The following is a 20,885-nucleotide window of genomic DNA, read 5'->3' as shown; positions in this document are numbered from 1 at the left end:
TCCCATGTGAGACAGAGATTATGTCCAATCTGATTGTTTTGTATCTACCCCAGAGTTTACCCTAGAGCAAGCACTGAACAAATATTACAATTATTATTGAAGATTAAATAATGAGAAGTTCATCCCCTTGATTCTATTTATTGCTATTGTTTTTGTCTGTCTCCCCCAACTAGACTGTAAGCCTGTCATTGGGCAGGGACTGTCTCTATCTGTTGCCGATTTGTACATTCCAAGCGCTTAATACAGTGCTCTGCACATAGTAAGCACTCAATAAATACTATTGAATGAATGAATGAAGTTTTGTTGGAGGGGGAGGGATTTTAGGAGATCGTTGATTATGGGAAGAGCTATGGTCGGATGGGTTTGAGGATTGAGATGCAGTGTGGCCGGGGAGTCAGAAGGACCTGGGTTCTAAATCTGGCTCTGCCACTTGTTGGCTGTATTACTTTGGGCAGGTCACTTCACTTTTCTATGCCTCAGTCCCCTCATCTGTAAAATGGGGATTAAGACAGTGAGCTCTGTGTGGGACAGGGGCTATGTCTAACCCCAATTATCTTGTGTCTACCCCATTGCCTAGTGCGGAGCCTGGCGCAGAGTAAGCGCTTCACAAATAACGTCATTATTACTATTATGGAGGGGGCACTGGGGTGGGGAGTGAGGGGACGGAGACAGGGGAACGAGAGCGAGATGCGGTTAGAAGGTTCGCTTGGGTCACTAGCCTGAACGCTGCAGTTAAATGACTCATCTACCAGCTGCATAGATACTATTTCTCTGAAACTCCTTTCTTCTCTTTCCGCTACTTCCTCCTATGACTTGGGGTCTCTTTCTGGCCTTTGTGGCTCTCTCATCTCCGGGCCCCTTGCTGAGGGGAGGGAGCTAGGGTTTCTCTTCCAGTTTTTTGTGGCAGCTGAAGAGACCGGCACACCCAGAGTCTTCACTGGTCCATGCAAAACATGGGCTGAAAGGAAGATTCTTCTGATAGCACTTTTTTCCTCCGTTCCTGCTCCTAGATTTGTGCCCGCTCACATTGCTTTTTGGGCCTTCCAAACAATCTCTGCCCTGTCCTGTGGAAGAGGCCACATGTTAGGCTATAAAAACCCACAGTTTGGAAACCTAGGAAGAAAACGATGGGACACAGCAGCAGGACCAGTGGAAAGAGTCGCCTGGGAGTCAGGAGAGCTGGATTCTAATCTCTGGTTCTCCTCTGATCTCTCTGATTAATCCTTCTCAGCCTCTTTTGTTGGCTCCTCCTCTAACTCCCAGCCTTTAACTGTGGAAATCCTTCAAGGTTCAGTTCTGGTTCCCCTTCTATTCTCTATCTACACTCACTCCCTCGGAGAACTTATTCACTCCCTTACCTTCTACTAGGAAACTTCTGCTACCCTGTCCTTCCCCAGACTTTCCCATCACTGTAGATGGCACCACCATCCTTCCTGTCTTCACTTGCCTGCAGTGTGACCATGGGCAAGTCACTTAAACTTCTCTATACCTCAGTTTCCTCATCTGTAAAATGGGGATTAAGTACCTATTCTCTCTCCCCGTTAGACTGCGAGCTCCATGTGGGGCAGGGACTTTATCCTAGCTGATTAACTTGCATTTACCATGGCGGGCAATGTTGTGTTAGGCACATAATATGCACCTAACGAATATCACAATAATTGATTATTCTTATTATTGGGTGCTAGAGAAAGTGAGCACAGGTGTGAGCAGGAGGAGCTAGGAAGAATCAAGTTGGCATGAGAAGCAGCATGGCTTAGTGGAAAGAGCATGGGCTTGGGAGTCAGAGGATCTGGGTTCTAATCCCGGATCCACCACTTGGCTGCAGTGTGACCTTGGGCAAGCCACTTAACTTCTCTATGACTCAATTATCTCATCTGGAAAATGGGGATTAAGACTGGGAGCCCCACGTGGGACAACCTAATTACCTTGTAACTACCCTAGCACTTAGATCTGTGCTTGGCACATAGTAAGCACTGAACAAATACCATAATTAGGTTTAGTTATTATTATTAAGTGGCAGTGGGAGGGACCCTGCAGAGTAAGCTTGCCCGGTCCAGAGATATTTCCCAGGCTCCTCAACCAGGAATACAAAGTGGGATAGATAGGAGCCAATGTGCCTGAACACGTTAATGTAACATTAACATTGTAACATTGAAGACCAGGGGAAGCAAGTGAGGCTCAGGAGCTTTTTTGTCCTCACTGACTTCTCATTTACATCCTGCCTCTGGCCTGAAAAGTTCTCACATCCGACAGACAGTTACTCTTCCCACCTTCAAAGCCCTATTGAAGGTACAACTCCTCCATTAGGTCTTGCCTGACTAAGCCTTCCTTTCCTCTTTTCCCACTCCCTTCTGCCTCACACTGACTTACTCCCTCTATTCATGGCTCCCACAGGACTTATGTCTTATGTACATATCTGTAATTTATTTATCTATATTAATGCCTGTCTGCCCCTTTAGACTGTAAGCTCATGTGGACAGGGAATATGTCTTATATTGTTTTATTTTACTCTCCCAAGCTCTTAGTATAAGCTCATGTGGACATGGAATATGTCTGTTATATTGTTATATTTTACTCTCCCAAGCTCTTAGTATACTGTTCTGCACACAATAAGAGCTCAATAAATATGATTGATTGATCGACTATCTTCAGGGCTCCAGGAGATTGTTGTAACTCCCCTTCCCTACAGCAATTATACACATATCTTTATACTCAAATGCTTTCCTTACAGGTAATGTATTTTAAAATCTGTCACCCACAGCCCCACACCCAGATTGTAAGCTCTTCAAGGGCAGGAATCATGTCTACTAATTCCATAGTACTCATCCAAGCGCTTAGTGGCCAGTCTATTATATTTGAGTTCTTAATGTGTGCTAAATGTTTGGGTGATTACCATATAAAAATAAACAGACACATTCCCTGCCCACAAGGAGCTTTACTCCAGGAATGTTCAATAAATGCCACTGGTTAACTGATTTAGCAGCGGCTACTTATTCTTTGCAGACACTCTTGATCACCCACTCCACCATTTAACAGCCAACCCGGCGTTCGGGCAAAGAAGTCACACAAAGTCACTCTGCGAGGCCTTCCTCAACCCACTTTTGATGGCTAAACTGTTGCCAAACTACATAGTATGAATTTGTCTTAGACTTTCTCTCCCCGCCTGCCCTCTACTGGAGGTCTTGCTGAAACCCTATCTTCGGGTAACTCCCTTCTTGTGTCGCGGCTAAGGAGGTGACACGCTAAATGTCTTTCTCCATGTGTTGCCTGGCCCGGATTCCCCTCTCCTCGGTCTCAGCGTCCCAATCAATCCATCAGTAGTATTTATTGAGTGCTTGCTCTGGGGTGAGCACTGGACTAGATGCTTGGGTGCTCCCTTGGTTCTCCTATCTCTCTGACTGATCCTTCTCAGCCTTTTTTAATAATATTGGTATTTGTTAAGCGCTTACTATGTGCAGAACACTGTTTTAAGCGCTGGGGTAGATACAGGGTAATCAGGTTGTCCTACGTGAGGATCACAGTTAATCCCCATTTTACAGATGAGGTAACTGAGACACAGAGAAGTTAAGTGACTTGCTTACAGTCATACAGCTAAGTGGCAGAGCTGGGACTCGAACCCATGACCTCTGATTCCCAAGTCTGGGCTCTTTCCACTGAGCCATGCTGCTCTTTTGTTGACTTCTACTTTGTCTCCCCACCCTTGATTGGAGGTGTCCCTCAAGACTCCGTACTGGGCCCCCTTCTCTTCTCCATCTACACTCACTCCCGGGAAAACTCATTCACTCCCATGGCTTCTAGTAGGATGTGAGTTCTAATCCCTGCTCTGCTACTTGTCTGTTGCGTGACCTTGGGCAGGTCATTTAACTTTTCTGTGCCTCAGTTACTTCATCTGTAAAATGCAGATGAAGACTGTGAGCCCCCTGTGGGGACAGGGACTGTGTCCAACCTGATCTTGTATTTACCTCAGCTGTTAGAACAGCGTTTGGCACAGTTGTGGTTTAACAAATACCGTTATTATTATTATTATTAATAATAATCTCTAAACTGTAAACTCACTGTGAGCAGGTAATGTGTCTGCTAATTCTGTTGTATTTTTACTCTCCCAAGAGCTTAGAACAGTGCTCTGCACATAGTAAGCGCTAATTCATGGGCAAGGAACATGTCTGCTAATTCTGTTGTACTCTCCCAAGCATTTAGAACAGTGCTCTGCACATGGTAAGCACTCAGTACATGGGAATGAATGAATGAATACCACTGATTGATTAATCGTACTCTCCCAAGTGCTCAATATAGTGCTCTGCACACAGTAAGAACTGAGTAAATATGATCGATTGACTTATCACTATCATTGGTATTTATTGTTTACTGTGTACAGAGCACTGTGCTAAGCACTTGTGAGGGTGTTGCCTAGTGGAAGGAGCACAGGTCTGGGAGTCAGAGGACCTGGGTTTTAATCCCGGTTCCACCACCTGACTGCTGTGTGACCTTGGACAAGTCACTTAACTTCTCTGTGCTTCGCTTGCCTCATCTGTAAAAGGGGGATTAACACTGTGAACCCCATGTGGGAAAGGGACTGTATGCACTCCGATTGGCTTCTATCCGCCCCAGTGCTTAGTACAGTGCCTGCCACATAGTAAGCACTTACCGAATATCACAATTATCATTATTATGCCTCATTTCAGTCTCTTCCACCACTGATCTCTTGTTCACACCACCGGCTCCTGCCTAGAACTTCCTTCCCCTTTAACATCAGACAAACTGCTGCCCTCTCCTTCTTCAAAGTCATTCTGAAATCACACCTCCTCCAGGAAGTCTTCCCTGATTAATATCACATCTACCTCTGCCATATTCCCACTCTTGCACCTCCCAAACGTCCCTATCACCTAAATCCTTGGGTGCTTAAAACCTCCCTGAACCCACCTGCCTTATCTTTAAACACTTTTTAACTCCTCCTAACTGCAGTTCATCTTAGTGTCCATCTCCCTCACTAGGTTGTAAATTCTCTGAAGGCAGGAATTATCCAGTAAACTTGTCTTCTGGACTGTAAACTCACTGTGGGCAGGGAATGTGCCTGGTATATCATTGTGCTGTACTCTCCAAGCACTTAATAGAGTGCTCTGCACATTGTAGGTGCTCAATAAATATGATTGACAATTCTACTGTGCTATCCTAAGCACTTTTTACAATATTCTGCATACAGTAGGTGTTAAATTTGATGGTTTGATTAAATGAAGGAGTAGATAGAAAGGTGAGAACTGTTTCTGTAAAATCCAGATCAGATAATATTTCTAGGACACAGAAATGGTCCACTGTGTTACAGCAGACCTATTAGAGTGTAATCCTTATGTGAACAGGGAGTATATCTCCTTTCTAATGTACCATCTCAGGTGCTTAATAGAGCACATTGCACTCAGTGGGAGCTCAGTAAATACCATAAATAGGACTATCTACTTGAATCTTTCATCTTATGCCACCATATTTAAATACCATAAATTGGACTACTTATCATAACCTTTCATCTATGTCTCCAAATATGTTGTACCCATTAATAGGAAATGGGCACTTATTTAAAATTTCTCCCTGAGCATGGCAGAAGAGGACTCTAACCCTAACCCTAATCCCCCCCATCCTGGCTTGGCATCTACAAATCAAAGAGCAAAGGGAATGATCCTGCATTTCCAGCCGTACTTTGGATAGCTCTGCCTGAAAGGTAAGGAGACTAAAAACAGCCACTTAAACCATAATGCCCTAAGGTCCTATTATGATCATTATGGCATTTGTTCAGCACTTACTAAGCTTTAACAATAATAATAATGTTGGTATTTGTTAAGTGCTTCCTATGTGCAGAGCACTAAGTGCTGAGGTAGATATAGGGTAATCAGGTTGTCCCACATGAGGCTCACAGTCTTCATCCTCATTTTACAGATGAGATAACTGAGGCACAGAGAAGTTAAGTGACTTGCCCACAGTCACCCAGCTGACAAGTGGCAGAGCCAGGATTTGAACCCATGACTTCTGACTCCCAAGCCCGGGCTCTTTCCACTGCTGCTTCTCTTTAAGTGATGGGATAGGTACTCTATCCCACATGGGGTTCACAGTCTCAGTGGGAGGGAGAACAGCCATTGAATCCTCATTGAACGGTTAAGGAAACTGAGGCACAGAGAAGTCAAGTGACTCATCCAAGATCACACAGCAAATAATTGGCAGAGCTGGGATTAGAACTCAGGTTTTCTGATTACAAAGCCTGTGCCTTTTCCACTGGGTCATACGTTCACTGTCCAGCACTAACCTGGCAGGGATTCCCTGCTAGAATATGAGCCCCTGAGGGCCAGGAATCAGATCTTATCTATTTGCTATTATAGTCTTCCCCAGCATTGAGTACCATGCTCTGTACATATTAGGCAGTGAATAAAAAGTAGAGAGGGAAGGAGGGGGAGAGGGAGGAAAAGGAAAGCAGGAATGGGCCATTTTTCACACCTGTTAGTGAGATATACGCGGTCAACCAGCTGTATACCGCACCATGTAATGAGAGGGCAGCAGAGAGACATGAATTTTCCGGCAAGGTTCCTCCTACACTTTAGAGTTGCTGCTCATTTCCATTTTTATCTGATCTATGCCTCTGAAAATGAGAGTTTTTACATCATCACCGGCATGGGCGTGACATCCTATCTGGGTGTATATATTGAATTTAGAATGTTGGTTTGTTATCTATGCTCACTCACATTCAGTTTGGAAACCCTGATGACCACACGACCACCATTTCCCTTGCAAAGCAGCAAGGTGTGCAGAATCAGCATAGTGTAGTGGATAGAGCACGGATCTGGGAGTCAGAAGGTCATGGGTTCTAATGCTGACTTTTCCACTTGTCTGCTGTGAGACCTTGGGTAAGTCATTTCATTTCCTCGGTGCCTTAGTTACCTCATCTGTAAAATGGGGATTTAGACTGTGAGCCCCACGTGGGGCAGGGTCTTTGTCCAACCTGATTTTCTTGTATCCTCCTCAGGGTTTAGTAGAGTGCCTCAGAGCACTGTACTTAGATCTTAGGAGAGTAAAATACAAGAATAAACAGACACATTCCCTCCCCGCAGTGAGTGTCCAGTGTGGGGATGCAGAGGGGAGAAACAGACATTAATATAAATCAATAAATTACAGCTATGTACATGTATGCTGTGGGGCTGGGAAGGGGTATGAACAAAGGGAGCAAGCCAGGGTGACACAGAAGGGAGTGGGAGAAGAGGAAAGGGGGGGCTTAGGGAAGGCCCACTAGGAGATGCGCCTTCAGTAAGGCTTTGAAGCTGGGGGAGAGTAATTGTCGGATTTGAGGAGGGGAGGACATTCCAGGCCAGAGGCAGGATGCGAGCGAGGGCTTGGCAGTGAAATAGATGAGATGGAAGCACAATGAGAAGGTTAACATTAGAGGAGTGAAGTGTGAGGGCTGGGTTTTAGTAGGAGAATAGCGAGGACAGATAGGAGGGAACAAGGAAGAGGCACTGAGAACATCTCAGCTAGGGAATTGGCAGATGACTCTGTCAAACACTTCCTGGCATTCCCACAGTGGCTGATGAACACCTAGTTTCCTTGACAGCTTCTTATCTCTGGAAAGATGTATACCAGCTGGGACTCATAACCCACAGGAGATCTTGTTCAATTGTATATATTAAGTGCTTACTGTTGTGCAGAGCACTGTACTAACCACTTGGGAGAATATAGTATAACCATAACAGACACATGCCCAGTCTAGAGGAAGGGACTGATGACGGAATTCAAGAAATAGAAATTTCTGGCAGAAAGAAGCCTAACAGTGTTCTATACAAAACACTCTGAAAGCATGTGTCAAAAAGGTTAGCATAATTAGCCTTGAAAATAGCAGAGACTCCAGCCGGTTTTGATGCCAAAGTGAGTTTCTGCCCTTCTCAGCGGTGTTAACCCAAGTAGTTGAAGCTGAAACAGTGTTTGTTGAAAAGGCACACACAATCATTCAATTCTACAAGAAACTGTGTTTTTTCATTAAGGGTTTTAGCTGGAACTTAGGAATGAAGAAACATTCCATCCTATGATATGAACTGGTATGAATACAGCAAGTTACAGCATAGGAACAAATAGTCCATGTGCTTAGCATTTGAACACCTGAGTCCTACAGAACAGTATTTTCTTGTCACAGGGTTTTCCAAGAACAACCCCTGCATTATAACCAATCAATGACATTGATTCATTCAATTGTATCTATTGGGTGCTTACTGTGTGCAGAGCACTGTTCTAAGCACTTGGAATGTACAGTTTGGCAACAGATAGAGAAAATCCCTGCCCAACAACGGACTCACGGTCTAAAAGGGGGAGACAGACAGCAAAACAAATCAGTGTGCAGAGCTCCATTCCAGGCATCTGAGAGAGTACAACACTCCAGAGTTGGTAGACATGTTCCCTGTCCACAACGAGCCTACAATCTAGGGGAATTATCTTGCAAAACGTGTCTTTGACCACTTAATACAGTGTCTGGCAGATAATAAGCATGTAAACAGATAAAATTATTATTGGGAAATCAGGTCAGAGAGTGGGGGTGCAGCGTGGCTTAGTGGAAAGAGCACAGGCTTAGGAGTCAGACGTCATGGGCTCTAATCCCGGCTCCACCTGTTAGCTGTGTGACTTTGGGCAAGTCAATTAACTTCTCGGTGTCTCAGTTACCTCATCTATAAAATGGGGATTAAGACTGTGAGCCTCATGTGGAACAACCTGATTACCCTTTATCTACCCCAGCGCTTAGAACAGTGCTCTGCACATAGTAAGCATTTAACAAATACCAACATTATCATCATTATTATTATTATTATTATCCACCACCATTCCACCCTTATTGGAAAAACATCCCAATTATCTAATGATGGAGGAAAAATTTAAACCAAAATCTGAAAATATATTTCAAAGGAATTGAGCGACTAACATACTAGGCTTAACTGCTGAAGTATTTAAAAGAGCACTGAGCACCTCTGAAAAGCTCTAAACCGATCAAGCAGTGGTATTTGTTGAGCACTTAGTCCGTGCAGAGCACTGTAGTAAGAGCCTGGGAAGATACAATAGAGGAAGTAGACATGATACTTGACCTCAAGGACCTTAGAGTCTAGTAGATGGGGAAACCACTCTGTGAGAAACAACGTGGTCTAATGGAAAGAGCACTGGCCTGGAAATCAGAAGACCCGGGTTCCAATGCCGACTCAGCCAATTGCTCGCCGTGTGATCCTGGACAAGTCACTTCACCTTTCTGTGCCCCATTCCCTGATTCTCTGTAATTCCCTGATCTGTAAAATGGGGATTCCTATTTAGACTGTGAGCCCCATGTGTGACAGGGACTGTGTCCAAGCCAACCAACCTGTAACTACACCCCAGAGCTTAGAACAGAGTTTGATATGTGGTAAGTGCTGAACAAATACAATTAAACAAACAAACAAAAAAGAAAAAACAAAAAACTGACTGTAGCCACTAGGCCCTAATTGCCGGGGGTTGGGTCTCCAAGCCAACTACTTGTTTTTTATGGTGGGCAAGTGTTCACCGATGGGGTCAGTGGAGTACTCAGCTTTCGCAACTTAGTGGATTCATTTCCGGTTCTGAAAACCCATGCCTTCCTGGATGTTTCTCACAATTTTGCTGGTCGGGTTCTGGGCACATGTCATTCTTGCTCCAGAAAATGAATGGGTGAAGACAGTCAGCTTGCATATTCAGCAAAAACAATCAAAAACTGCTGTGTGGGACAGAGGACATTTCCCTCCACTCCGAACTCCACTGGGACTCCCAACATCTTCTCCTCCTTCAGCAGGGAGAGTGAGGCGGCAGTGACAGAGTCCACAGCCAGTCTCCTTTATTGGGTCGCCCACTTCAACGGGACTCCCATGATCCTCTCCTGCCCCAACCAGGAGGGTGACAAGCAGTGACAGTAGGAGTCCATAGTCTCTCTCTTCACACTGGACCACCCACTTCATCAGGACTCCTATGATCCTCTCCTCCAGCCAGGAGGGCAAGGAAAGTAAGACTCCATAGTCTGTCTCTTTACACTGGACTTCCCAATCCACCAGGACTCCCATAATCCTCTCCTCCTCCAGCCTAGAGAGTGAGGAACAATAGCGACTTGAGGTTTTTTCAACATTACAACATCCGAAGGCTGTGGCTGGTTAGGTTGACACCATCCATTTCCCACATGGGGCTCACAGCTTTAACACCCATTTTACAGGTGAGGTAACTGAGGCCCAGAGAAGTTGAGTGACTTTCCCAAGGTCAGATGATAGACTTGTGGAGGGGTCAGGATTAGAACCCAGGTCCTCTGACTCCCAGGCCTGTCCTGGCTACGCTGCTTCTCCCTATTCCTCTTGTTGCACTTATCGTTGTCCTTGTCTTTTATATTGTTTTAGTGTTTTTATTGTTTCATTCACCCTTATGTGACTGCCTCTCTTCCCCTCTCTTCTCTCTGATTCCTAGACTGTGAGCTACTTGAGAGCCAGGGATCGTGTCTAATTTTCTCTTTTGTAAGTTTTCCCCATGCCACTCCATGACTTCTTTGTGCTCAAAATCAATTTTCCCATCGTGTTCCCGAGGAATGTGGGTGGATCAAGATTGTGCAATAGCTTGAGAAAAGTGAGCAAAGCTTTTTTTGACTAGCAAAAGAAAGGGAAGGGAAACTGAAAGGAAGAGAGGAAATGAGGAGAGGAGGAAGAATGAAAGAAAATAAAGCTAGGTAAGTAGGAGCTGGAGGTTGAAGAGTTAACATTTTAGGGCTGATCATCTTCGAAATTGAGTCAACATAATGAAGAGTGGGCTGAGTTCATCTAAGAAGCAAAAGAACAGAACCTTGAGGGGTAAACATTGTTAGGGGTGAGAAGTGGGAGAAGAGAGACTGAGAAAGAGCAGACAGAGAAGTGGGAACACTGGAAGGGAACTGTATCAGTAAGATCCAGGACCGGTGGTGTGTTCCACAGAAGGGAAGAGTCTGCAGTGTCAAAGATAGCTGAGAGGTCAAGGAAGATTTGGATGGAAAAGAGTTCTTTGGCAGTAACAAAGAGGGGGTCATAGATGACCTCAGAGAGTAGCCTCAGAGGAGTGAAAGAGGGCAAAATCAGATTGGAGAGGGTAAAGGTGGAGACTGTGAGTATAAACAGCTTGCTTGAGGAGTTTGTACAGGAACGTGAACAGAGACATAAGACAGTAGGTGGAGGGCACAGAGAAGGTGTTATACAGTAAGAGAGGCATAAGCATGTTTGAAGGTAGAAAGCAGAGCAACATTTGTGGACAATGACAACTTGGAAAACAAGTGGATTCTAGAAAAGTGATGGAGTATTGTACTCTCCCAAGTGCTTAGTACACTTCTCTGCACACACATTAATAGTGTTCTGTTTTAACCTCTTCCTACTGCTACTGCTTAGAAAATATTAGGGGATAGGGTCAGAGCCCTAGGCTGAGGGTGTAGATTCTGAAAGACAATAGGAGATTTCCTCATGAGAGTATATGTGGGTATGGGGTAGGGAGTTGGAGAGGTGAGGGGGAGACTTTGGGGTTGAGACGCTGACTACTGCACTGTGCCATTTACCCTTTTCTTTTGTTTCTAAACTATTTCTTGTGCTATTTCCTTAGTCACTTGATTTTTAGATGCCTCAGGGAAAAAGGGAAAATCCAAGATGAAGGGTGACCTGAAAAGTTACTTGCAGTGTCTCTATAGAAGAAATATTCAGGACTTGATGCTGGATGGAAAATTTGGGGTTAATTACAGGACAGAGTGGACGTCTAGGAGCATCGCAGTTGGGGAGATGAGGATATGAGATGGGGTTAAGATTGTGTTCAATGAATGTTAGACCCCCTATAAAACTGACTGAGGTGTCTTTGATCAGAGAAGCAGCATGGCCTACTGGAAAGAGCTTGGGCCTGGGAGTCAGATGACCTGGGTTCTAATCCTGCCTCCACCACCCGTCTGCTGTGACCTTGGGCAAGTCACTCAACTTCTCTATGCCTAAGTTACCTCATCTGTAAAATGAAGACAAAGACTATGAGCCTATGTGGGATGGGGACTGTGTCTGCCGATTATCTTGTGTCTTCCCCATTGCTTAGTATAGTGGCCTGTCATATAGTAATCACAACAAATACCATTATTATTATTATTATTATTATGCCTCTTGGACTACCAACATGGCAGGTAACGTGGAGAGAAGTGGGGCCGGGGAGATTTTCCGGGACTCGGATTTCTTGGTATTTGTTCAGTTTTGGCTTTCCACAAGTGTCGGTCAATCAGTCAGTTGTCTGGGTGCCTTGTGTAGAGGGATAGGGAAGTGTGGAATGGCGATGGGGGGGGGGGGGGGGCGGGGTAGGTATTCTGCTTCCATCTTTAGACAAATCTCATTTAGTCGATCATAGCAATGATTCTGGTGGACTCTTCACAGGTGGAAACCATCCACATCTTGTGCTTAGAGTAAAAGATGTGGTTATTTCTCAAGCCTTTCTTGCTGGGCTTAACTTCCTCTGATGCAAGAGTGAAGTCTGGTCAGTTACCTAACATCCTAAACAGAAATCTTGCCTGAAACATTAGTGTTTGTTTATTCAAATTGTATTTCTGTCAAGAGCTGTAGCCTGTCACCTCTATATGATATATACACATATGAATCTTTTCCCAGCTCAGAAATAGAAATTGGGTGGGGAGCAAGAAACCACTTTTAGATCTTCCCATTTTCTACACAATGCAAATCAGTCAACCGTAAAATGGTTTGCCAAACTTCCTTATCTGAATCAATTCCCTTAACTGAGGGGACAGAAGGGCAGACCAGCAACAAAAAAATAGAAAGAGACAAAGAGAAACAAACAAAAAAAAGAATCAATTTACTCAATAGTCTGCATTTCTCCCAGCTTTCTGCTAACAAATCTATCAATGTTTGCAAATGTATGCATGCATCTGCCCATTCAAAATTTATCTTTCCAGTAAAGGCAAGTGAGAGTTCCTCTTTATGACACCTTGTCATAATTTCACCAACTGTCTTCAGGATCTCTCTCCCTCCCTTTATCTCTCTTCCTCCCTCCCTCCCCTAAACGCCTGACCAACACTCTCCCCGCCTTCAAAACTTTATTAAGGTCACAACTCTTCTAAGAGGCCTTTCTTGATTAAGCCCTCTTTTCCCTGACTCCCTCTCCCTTCTATGTTGTCCATGCACACTTGGATCCGTACCCTTTGGACACTTGATATTCACCCAACTCTCAGCCCCGGGGAGGAGTGTACCTATCTGTGACTTCTTTATTTGTATTAATGACTCTAGACTGTAAGCTCCTTGTGGGCAGGAAACACGTCTACCAACAGTTGTTTTGTACTCTCCTGAGTGCTTATCATGGTAAGCACTCACTAAATATCACTGATCAATTGATTCCTGCCCAACCAGAGAACATGCTTAGTCAAGCCCTCGCTCGCTGTGTGCAATGGATGTATTAACTAATTTCTTTGTCTCGTACTCTCCCAAGCGCTTAATACAGTGGTCTGTGCATAGTTAGCACTGAATAAATATCATTGATTGATTAGAGCATAGCAGAGCAAATCACCAAGGCTTCCTGGTCCAGTCAAGGGACAAGCAGTGTCAGAGGAGTTGGTTTTACAATTCTATCAAAATCGTGTACGGTTGTAACCTGCTGAGGATAAAACACTGCAATATTTCCCATAGCAGCTACCAGTACAACTGCCTGTCCAGCTAAGGGGCCATCATACAGCACTTCCACAGTCCTGAGGTAATTTATCCTCCCCATCTTATATCTTGTTTGGAACTAATCCTCTCTCCAGCTCATCACTGAAATTTCCCTATCTCATACATCAAGAGATTAAAGTGGAAAGCAAGCAGAAAAAAAGTGATACCGTGAAAATCATGCTTAACTGATTTATAAAAATTGCAGATACAGATAGTAGGAAATGCTAACAGGTGCAGGGCAAACATGCCATATTATGCAACCAAAAAACCCAGATGAAACGATTGACTTCTTGAGAATCACCTGATGGCTTTTGCAATTAGGTTGGGATGGACTTGAAGAGAGAGGACTGAAAGTCAAGGAACTAGAGAAGCAGCGTGGCTCAGTGGAAAGAGCACAGGCTTTGGAGTCAGAGGTCATGGGTCCGAATCCCAGATCAGCCACTTGTCAGCTATGTGACTGTGGGCAAGTCACTTCACTTCTCGGTGCCTCAGTTCCCTCATCTGTAAAATGGGGATGAAGACTGTGAGCCCCACGTGGGACAACCTGATTCCCCTGTGTCTACCCCAGCACTTAGAACAGTGCTCGGCACATAGTAAGAGCTTAACAAATACCAACATTATTATTATTATTATTACGCAGTAATTGGGTCTTGCACATAACAGAAGGACCCGTGAGGAAATTCACTTTGAGCTAGTACCTCGGACTGCCTACTCGCTGTGAGCACTCTCTACTCCAGGGGGAACTGTTAGATGGCTGCATCTCAGTCACTGTTCGCATAAAAGACAGATGATTTCAAACCCCACAGGAGCCAGCTTGAAATCTGAGAAGGAAATTGCGAGAAAGGAAAGGAGAAGCAAATAGGCACATCTAATGGGAAAAGGATAGGTCTGGGAATCAGAGGACTTGAGTTCTAACCCCACGCTGCCAATTGCCTGCTGGGTGACCTTGGGCAAGTCACTTAACTTCCCAATGCCTGTTCTCCCTCCTATCTGAACTATAAGCCCCATGTGGTCCAGGTGCTGTATCCCACCTAATTGACTTGTCTCTGCCTCAGCACTTAAGAACATATAGTAAGTGCTTAACAAATACCATCAAACAAGAAGAAGCTGGTTGCCTACCTTTCCCAGAGGCTACCGGGGCTTCGTGGGAGAAGTCTGCATTCACTGTTGGGCATCAGGCTTCTAACACGGTCTGTCCTGTGAATCCCGAGGAGGCTGGTCCCTGAATGGAGCCTCAGTGTCAGACCCCAGAACTCTGGGTTGCAAAGGGGCTCCAAATCACATAAAGCTCAGTCCCTGACTGCCTGCCTTCTGCCCTTTAGGGAATGGGTTTTCTAGCCTGCATTGTCCCAAATCTCTGGAGGATGGTGGGGTTAGGGAGGAGATGACTGTGTAATAATAATCACAATATTTGTTAAGCGCATAGTAGATACAAAGCTCTATACTAAGCACTGGTGTAGACACAGGATCTACACCTGCATGCAGTAGTCATCACACCAGATTTCCAGAGCCGTTTCACTAACATCCCGCATGAACCAAGCTTAACATGAAATGGCAAGACAAGATCTCAAATGGAGAAGTTTAATTTGCATCTACCCCAGTGCTTAAAATAGTGTCTGACGAATTGTAAGTGCTTAACAAATATTTTTATTATTATTAAAGTCCTGGCTGGACTTTAATTAAAGTCAGGCTACTAGTATTAAAGGAATGCTCATCACATCTCACTTCCACTCAGCGGAACATCAGAGGAGAAAGGGCCAGAGGAAAATAGACAAGCAGCCCCTTGAAGGGTGAAGAGAATAGGGTGAAAACCGAGAGAATAGGAGAAATATTTTAAAGACACAATGAAGAAAAACCTCAGACAATTTGGCATAGCTACTAAAATTTAGAGGAAGCAGCAGAAGGCAAACTAGCTGGGCATGCAACATTCAGAAATGGGGTACCTCTTAAAGCAGATTTTGAGAATATTGTGAAATCCAAAAGCAGAAACAAGCGAACAAATTTGGCCACTGGTATTATGGGTAGCAAATGCTTCAGCAAAGCAGAGAATGTCTACAGTGTGAAACGTGCAAGAGATTTTTCAGTCAATCATATTCATTGAGTGCTTATCATGGGCAGAGCACTTAATAAGTGGTTGGAAGAGCACAATTCAGCAGAGATAGCAGACACATTCCCTGCCCCTAACAAACTCAGTCTAGGGAGGTTTCAGTCTTTGATACTACTTTTCCACACAGTGATAAAATCTCAATATAAGTTGCATCTTCTCTGAGTCCAGAAGGATAGCTCTCCGAATATAAATAATGGTCTGCCTAGGTGACTTAGTCACCTCCCTGGAGGAAATGGAATAGACATTCTGAGTGTTAGACAGTGACGTAGGGTGGTATAGTGATCCATCTTCGGCAAGATCTGTGGGATTTCCATGCATCTAATCAGAAGTCCCATTGGCGGTGGCTAGGGAGTTGTAGGCAACCACAGAGTAAGGCTGCATTTAATGATAATAATTACTATTATTATTATAATACTTGTTAAGCACTGACTATGTGCCAAGGACTATTCTTAGTGCTGGGGTAGATACAAATTAATCAGATTGGATAAGGTACCTATCCCATATTGGGCTCACTCTCTTAATCCCCATTTTGCAGATGAGGTAACTGAAGGCCAGAGAAGTTAAGTGACTTACTCAAGGTCACACAGCAAAGAGGTGGGATTAGAACCCAAGTCCTCCTGACTCCCAGGCCCATGCTCTGTCCACTAAGCCACGCTGTTTCCCACAGAGCCTTTCTCAACAATGAAAAACTTGTCTTCGGGTTTTTGTCCTTCACAAATCCAAGTCCTTGACACTTGGATTTGTGCGTTTTATCCAACCTTCTTCCGGCCCCAAGGTATTTATATTCATAACCGTAACATTTATTTATATTAATGTCTGTCTCCCCCTCTAGATCGTAAGCTCGCTGAAGACAAGGAAGCAGCATGGCTCAGTGGAAAGAGCGGGCTTGGGAGTCAGAGGTCATGGGTTTGAATCCTGGCTCTGCCACTTGTCAGCTGTGTGACTGTGGGCAAGTCACTTAACTTCTCTGTGCCTCAGTTACCTCACCTGTAAAATGGGGATGAAGACTATAAGCTTCACGTGGGACAACCTGATTACCCTGTATCTACCCCAGCACTTAGAACAGTGCTCTGCACATAGTAAGTGCTTAACAAATGCCAACATTATTATTATTACAGGGAACATGTCCACCAACTCTGTTGTATTGTACTCTCCCAAGCGCTTAGTACAGTGCTCTGCACACAGCACTCAATAAATGTGAGTGGTTAATTGACTGTCCTGGGCAGAGTCAAGCCCCCAGAATCATTTTGAAGAAACACAGGCAAATTCATAGTCTCTTCTTTCTTGTGTCTGATAGAGTGAGGTTGGTGATTCCTCCAGTTCTTAGAAGCAGACTTCTCAGGGTACCAAAACTCATTATCTCATAACAAAACTTTGAGGAACGTAGGCCAGAGAGATTGAGGTTGATATTCTATGCTGAGGATTTCAGGTTTAAGTCTTGGTTTTTGGTTTCGATATTAATTTTCTCTTGCGCCCCTTTCATTTGAAACTTATAGCCTGTCCAAGTGTAATATTGATCAAACACTGACTGACCATTACTCTGCTTAGGAATCTAGTTCACTCATGGTTACCAGAGTTTTGGTTTGTTGTTGTGTGTTCATAAAATTTTTGGATTGCTTACTAAGTGTCAAGCACTGTTCTAAGCACTGGGGTAGATACAAGTTAATCAGGTTGGACGAAGTCTGTCCCACATGGGGCTCACACAGTCTAAGTAGGAGGGAGAGCAGGTATTGAATCCCCATTTTGCAGTGGAGGAAACGAAGGCACAAAGAAGGCAAGTGAGTTGCCCTAAGTCACACAGCAGTCATGAGCAAGAGCCGGTATTAGAACTCAGGTCCTCTGGCCACGGGCCCGTGCTTTTTCCACTAGTCCATGTGAAGTTATCCTCCAAATCCTGGACAGTCTATTATCCTCCTTTGCCCTTTAGAATGCATTGAACACAAGAGGGATGATATATTTCCTATATTTATTCAGTCGGTCAATTGTATTTATTGAGTGCTTACGGTGTGCAGAGCATTGTACGAGAGTACTTGGGTGAGTAAAATATAACAGACACATTTCCAGCCCACAATGAGCTTACAGTCTAAAGGGAATTTACACCTGACTCAGTGTAAATTAGCCAAGTGAACCCTGTTTGGGAAATTTCCTGAGTGTAAAACCGACCTCTCACTGGCCCTTCTAATCTAGAATCCCATAATTCTTTGTATTATTTCCATTTTGCAACTGAGAAGACCTGAGATACTGGAAAGGTCAATCACCTGCTCACAGTCACACTGCTCCAAAGCGGTGAAACTGGGAATAAATTCCAGGTGTTCTGAATTCAGGACCCATTCTTCATCAATATTGCCATTATCACCACTATCAATTCTCATAATCACTATTATGAAGTAATATAATATATATAATACAATATGAAGTAATTATGAAGCAGCATGGCTCAGTGGAAAGAGCACGGGCTTGGGAGTCAGGAGTCATGGGTTCTAATCCCGGCTCCGCCTCATCAGCTGGATGACTTTGGGTCAGTCACATAACTTCTCTGTGCCTCAATTCCCTCATCTGTAAAATGGGGATTAAGACTGTGAGCCCCATGTGGGACAACTTGATTACCTTGTATCTACCCCAATGCTTAAAACAGTGCTTGGCACATAGTAAGCATTTAACAAATACCATCATCATTATTATTATCATTATATTAAGTGCTTGGAAGAGTACAATACAACAGTAAAGTGATACATTCCCTGTCCACAACAAGTTTACAGTCTAGAGGCTGAGAGACAGACATTAATAAAAATAAATAAATTACAGATATGTACATAAGTGCTGTGGGGCTGGGAGGAGGGAAAAACAAAGGGAGCAAGTCAGGGCAACGCAGAATAATATAATAATTGTGGTATTTGTTAAGCGCAGAAGGGAGAAGAGGAAAGGGTGGGTTTAGTCTGGGAAGGCTTTAGTCTGGGAAGGCCTCTTGGAGGAGATGTGCCTTCAGTAAAGCTTTGAAGCAGGGAGAGTAACTGTCTGTTGGATTTGAGGAAGGAGGGATTTTCAGACTAGAGGCAGGGCAGGGGTGAGGGGGTCAGTAGTGAGATACACATCGAGGCACAGTGAGAATGTTAGCATTAGAGGAGCGAAGTGTGTGGGCTGGGTTGTAGTAGCACAGTAGCGAGGTGAGGATGGTCTACCAACTTGGTAGAGTGTAGTCTCCCAACCTCTACACACATGGTAAACCTTCAATAAATATGATTGACTGATTACTGGGAAAGCTTTAATTCACCTTGTTTTTCTTTCTCTGTATGTCTGACATCGATCTCCTCCAAATCTCACTTCCTCTTAGATTATAAACCTCTCAGGGATCTGGGACTGTATTTTTCACTATGTAAGGGCTCCACAAATTTCAGAAATGCTATTTTTACAAATAATCCTTAATAGTAATAATTTTTAAAAATAGCAAAACTCTATTAGGCCCACAGGACTGCAGTATGGAGAAACAAGGATGGATCCCAGTTCCATCCATCCATCCAGTTCCACGGGACTTTCAGTCCCCGAACTTCTTTGATCCCACACTATTGAAAACACTGAACCCCCAGCAGAGTCCGAAATGGTGGTGAAGGGCTTATGAGGCAGGAGGAAGTGGTTGATCTCCACACAGCTTCCAAGACAGCAGAACTGCTTGGAAGGAAGCTTCCTCTCATGATGCTTAAAATTAGCCTTATGCCAATGCATCCACACCCATCCCCCATTGCAAAAGGGAAAAAAAAGACACAGTGATACCAATTTATGGGGGTTTCCTGCATTTATCCTCCCAATTGGTAATGAAAGCAAAAAACGTTTTTCATGAGACACTGCAGTATGGCCCCAGGCTGGACGGAGGCAGCAGCATTAGAGTTGTGGGACTCCCAGCTCTCAGGAAGGATCTTATTGCACAATCAAATTCCCTTCCAGGTTCCAGGGCAGGGGCTCTTCTCAGGAACTGATGAAATGTGATAGAAACTGGCTCCTCCAGAAACCACTTCAAGTCCCAAGAGAGGACATCAAGAGCTGTCTGGAGACCAGGACAATACGGTGACCAAATTGTTCCACAGGGAGAAGAAGAGGGGATGGGAGAAGCCATAAGACTCTACCAAAGACGTAAGAGAAAAGGAGATACATATTGGGAGAGAGGATGCAAAACCTGTCTCTGTTATTACTAGCCCATTTGAATCCAGAACAAATTTTCCACATCCTCCTACTGAGCAAATGATCAGTAGAAAAGCGCAGAGGGACACTGGGAGAGCCAACTGAAAAGCAATTTGGCCTAGAGGATGGAGCATAGGTCTGGGAGTCAGAAAGACCTAGGTTCTAATCCCAACTCTGCCATTTGTCTGCTGTGTGACCTTGGGCAAATGATATCACTGCTCTGGGCCTCAGTTCCCTCATGTGTAAAAGGGGGATTAAGAGTGTGAGCCCCATCACCCTGGATGGTACGACCATCCTTCCCATTTCTCAGGCCCGCAACCTTGGTGTCATCTTTGACTTGTCTCTCTTGTTCACCCCACACATCTGATCCATTACCAAGACCTGCCAGTCTCACCTTTATAATATCGCCAAGATCTGCCCTTTCCTCTCCACCCAAACGGCTACCTTACTGCTACGGGCTCTCGTAATATCCCGGCTAAACTACTGTGTCAGCCTTCTCTCTGATCTCCCTTCCTCCTCTCTTGCCCCGCTCTAGTCTATTCTTCACTCCGCTGTCCGGCTCATCTTCCTGCAGAAACGTTCTGGGCATGTTACTCCCCTTCTTAAAAACCTCCAGTGGTTGCCTATCGACCTCCGCTCAAAACAAAAAACTCCTCACTCTAGACTTCAAGGCTCTCCATCACCTTGCCCCTTCCTACCTCTCCTCCTTTCTCTCTTTCTATTGCCCACCCCGCACGCTCCGCTCCTCTGCCGCCCACCTCCTCACCGTCCCTCGGTCTCGCCTATCCCGCTGTCGACCCCTGGGCCACGTCCTCCCGTGGTCCTGGAATGCCCTCCCTTCTCACCTCCGACAATCTAATTCTGTTTCCCTCTTCAAATCCCTACTTAAAGCTCACCTCCTCCAAGAGGCC

Source organism: Ornithorhynchus anatinus, chromosome 17, assembly GCF_004115215.2.
Source record: "Ornithorhynchus anatinus isolate Pmale09 chromosome 17, mOrnAna1.pri.v4, whole genome shotgun sequence".
NCBI classification, from domain to species: domain Eukaryota; kingdom Metazoa; phylum Chordata; class Mammalia; order Monotremata; family Ornithorhynchidae; genus Ornithorhynchus; species Ornithorhynchus anatinus.
The sequence above is the reverse complement of the archived record's forward strand: the minus strand, read 5'-3'. Positions refer to the sequence as shown.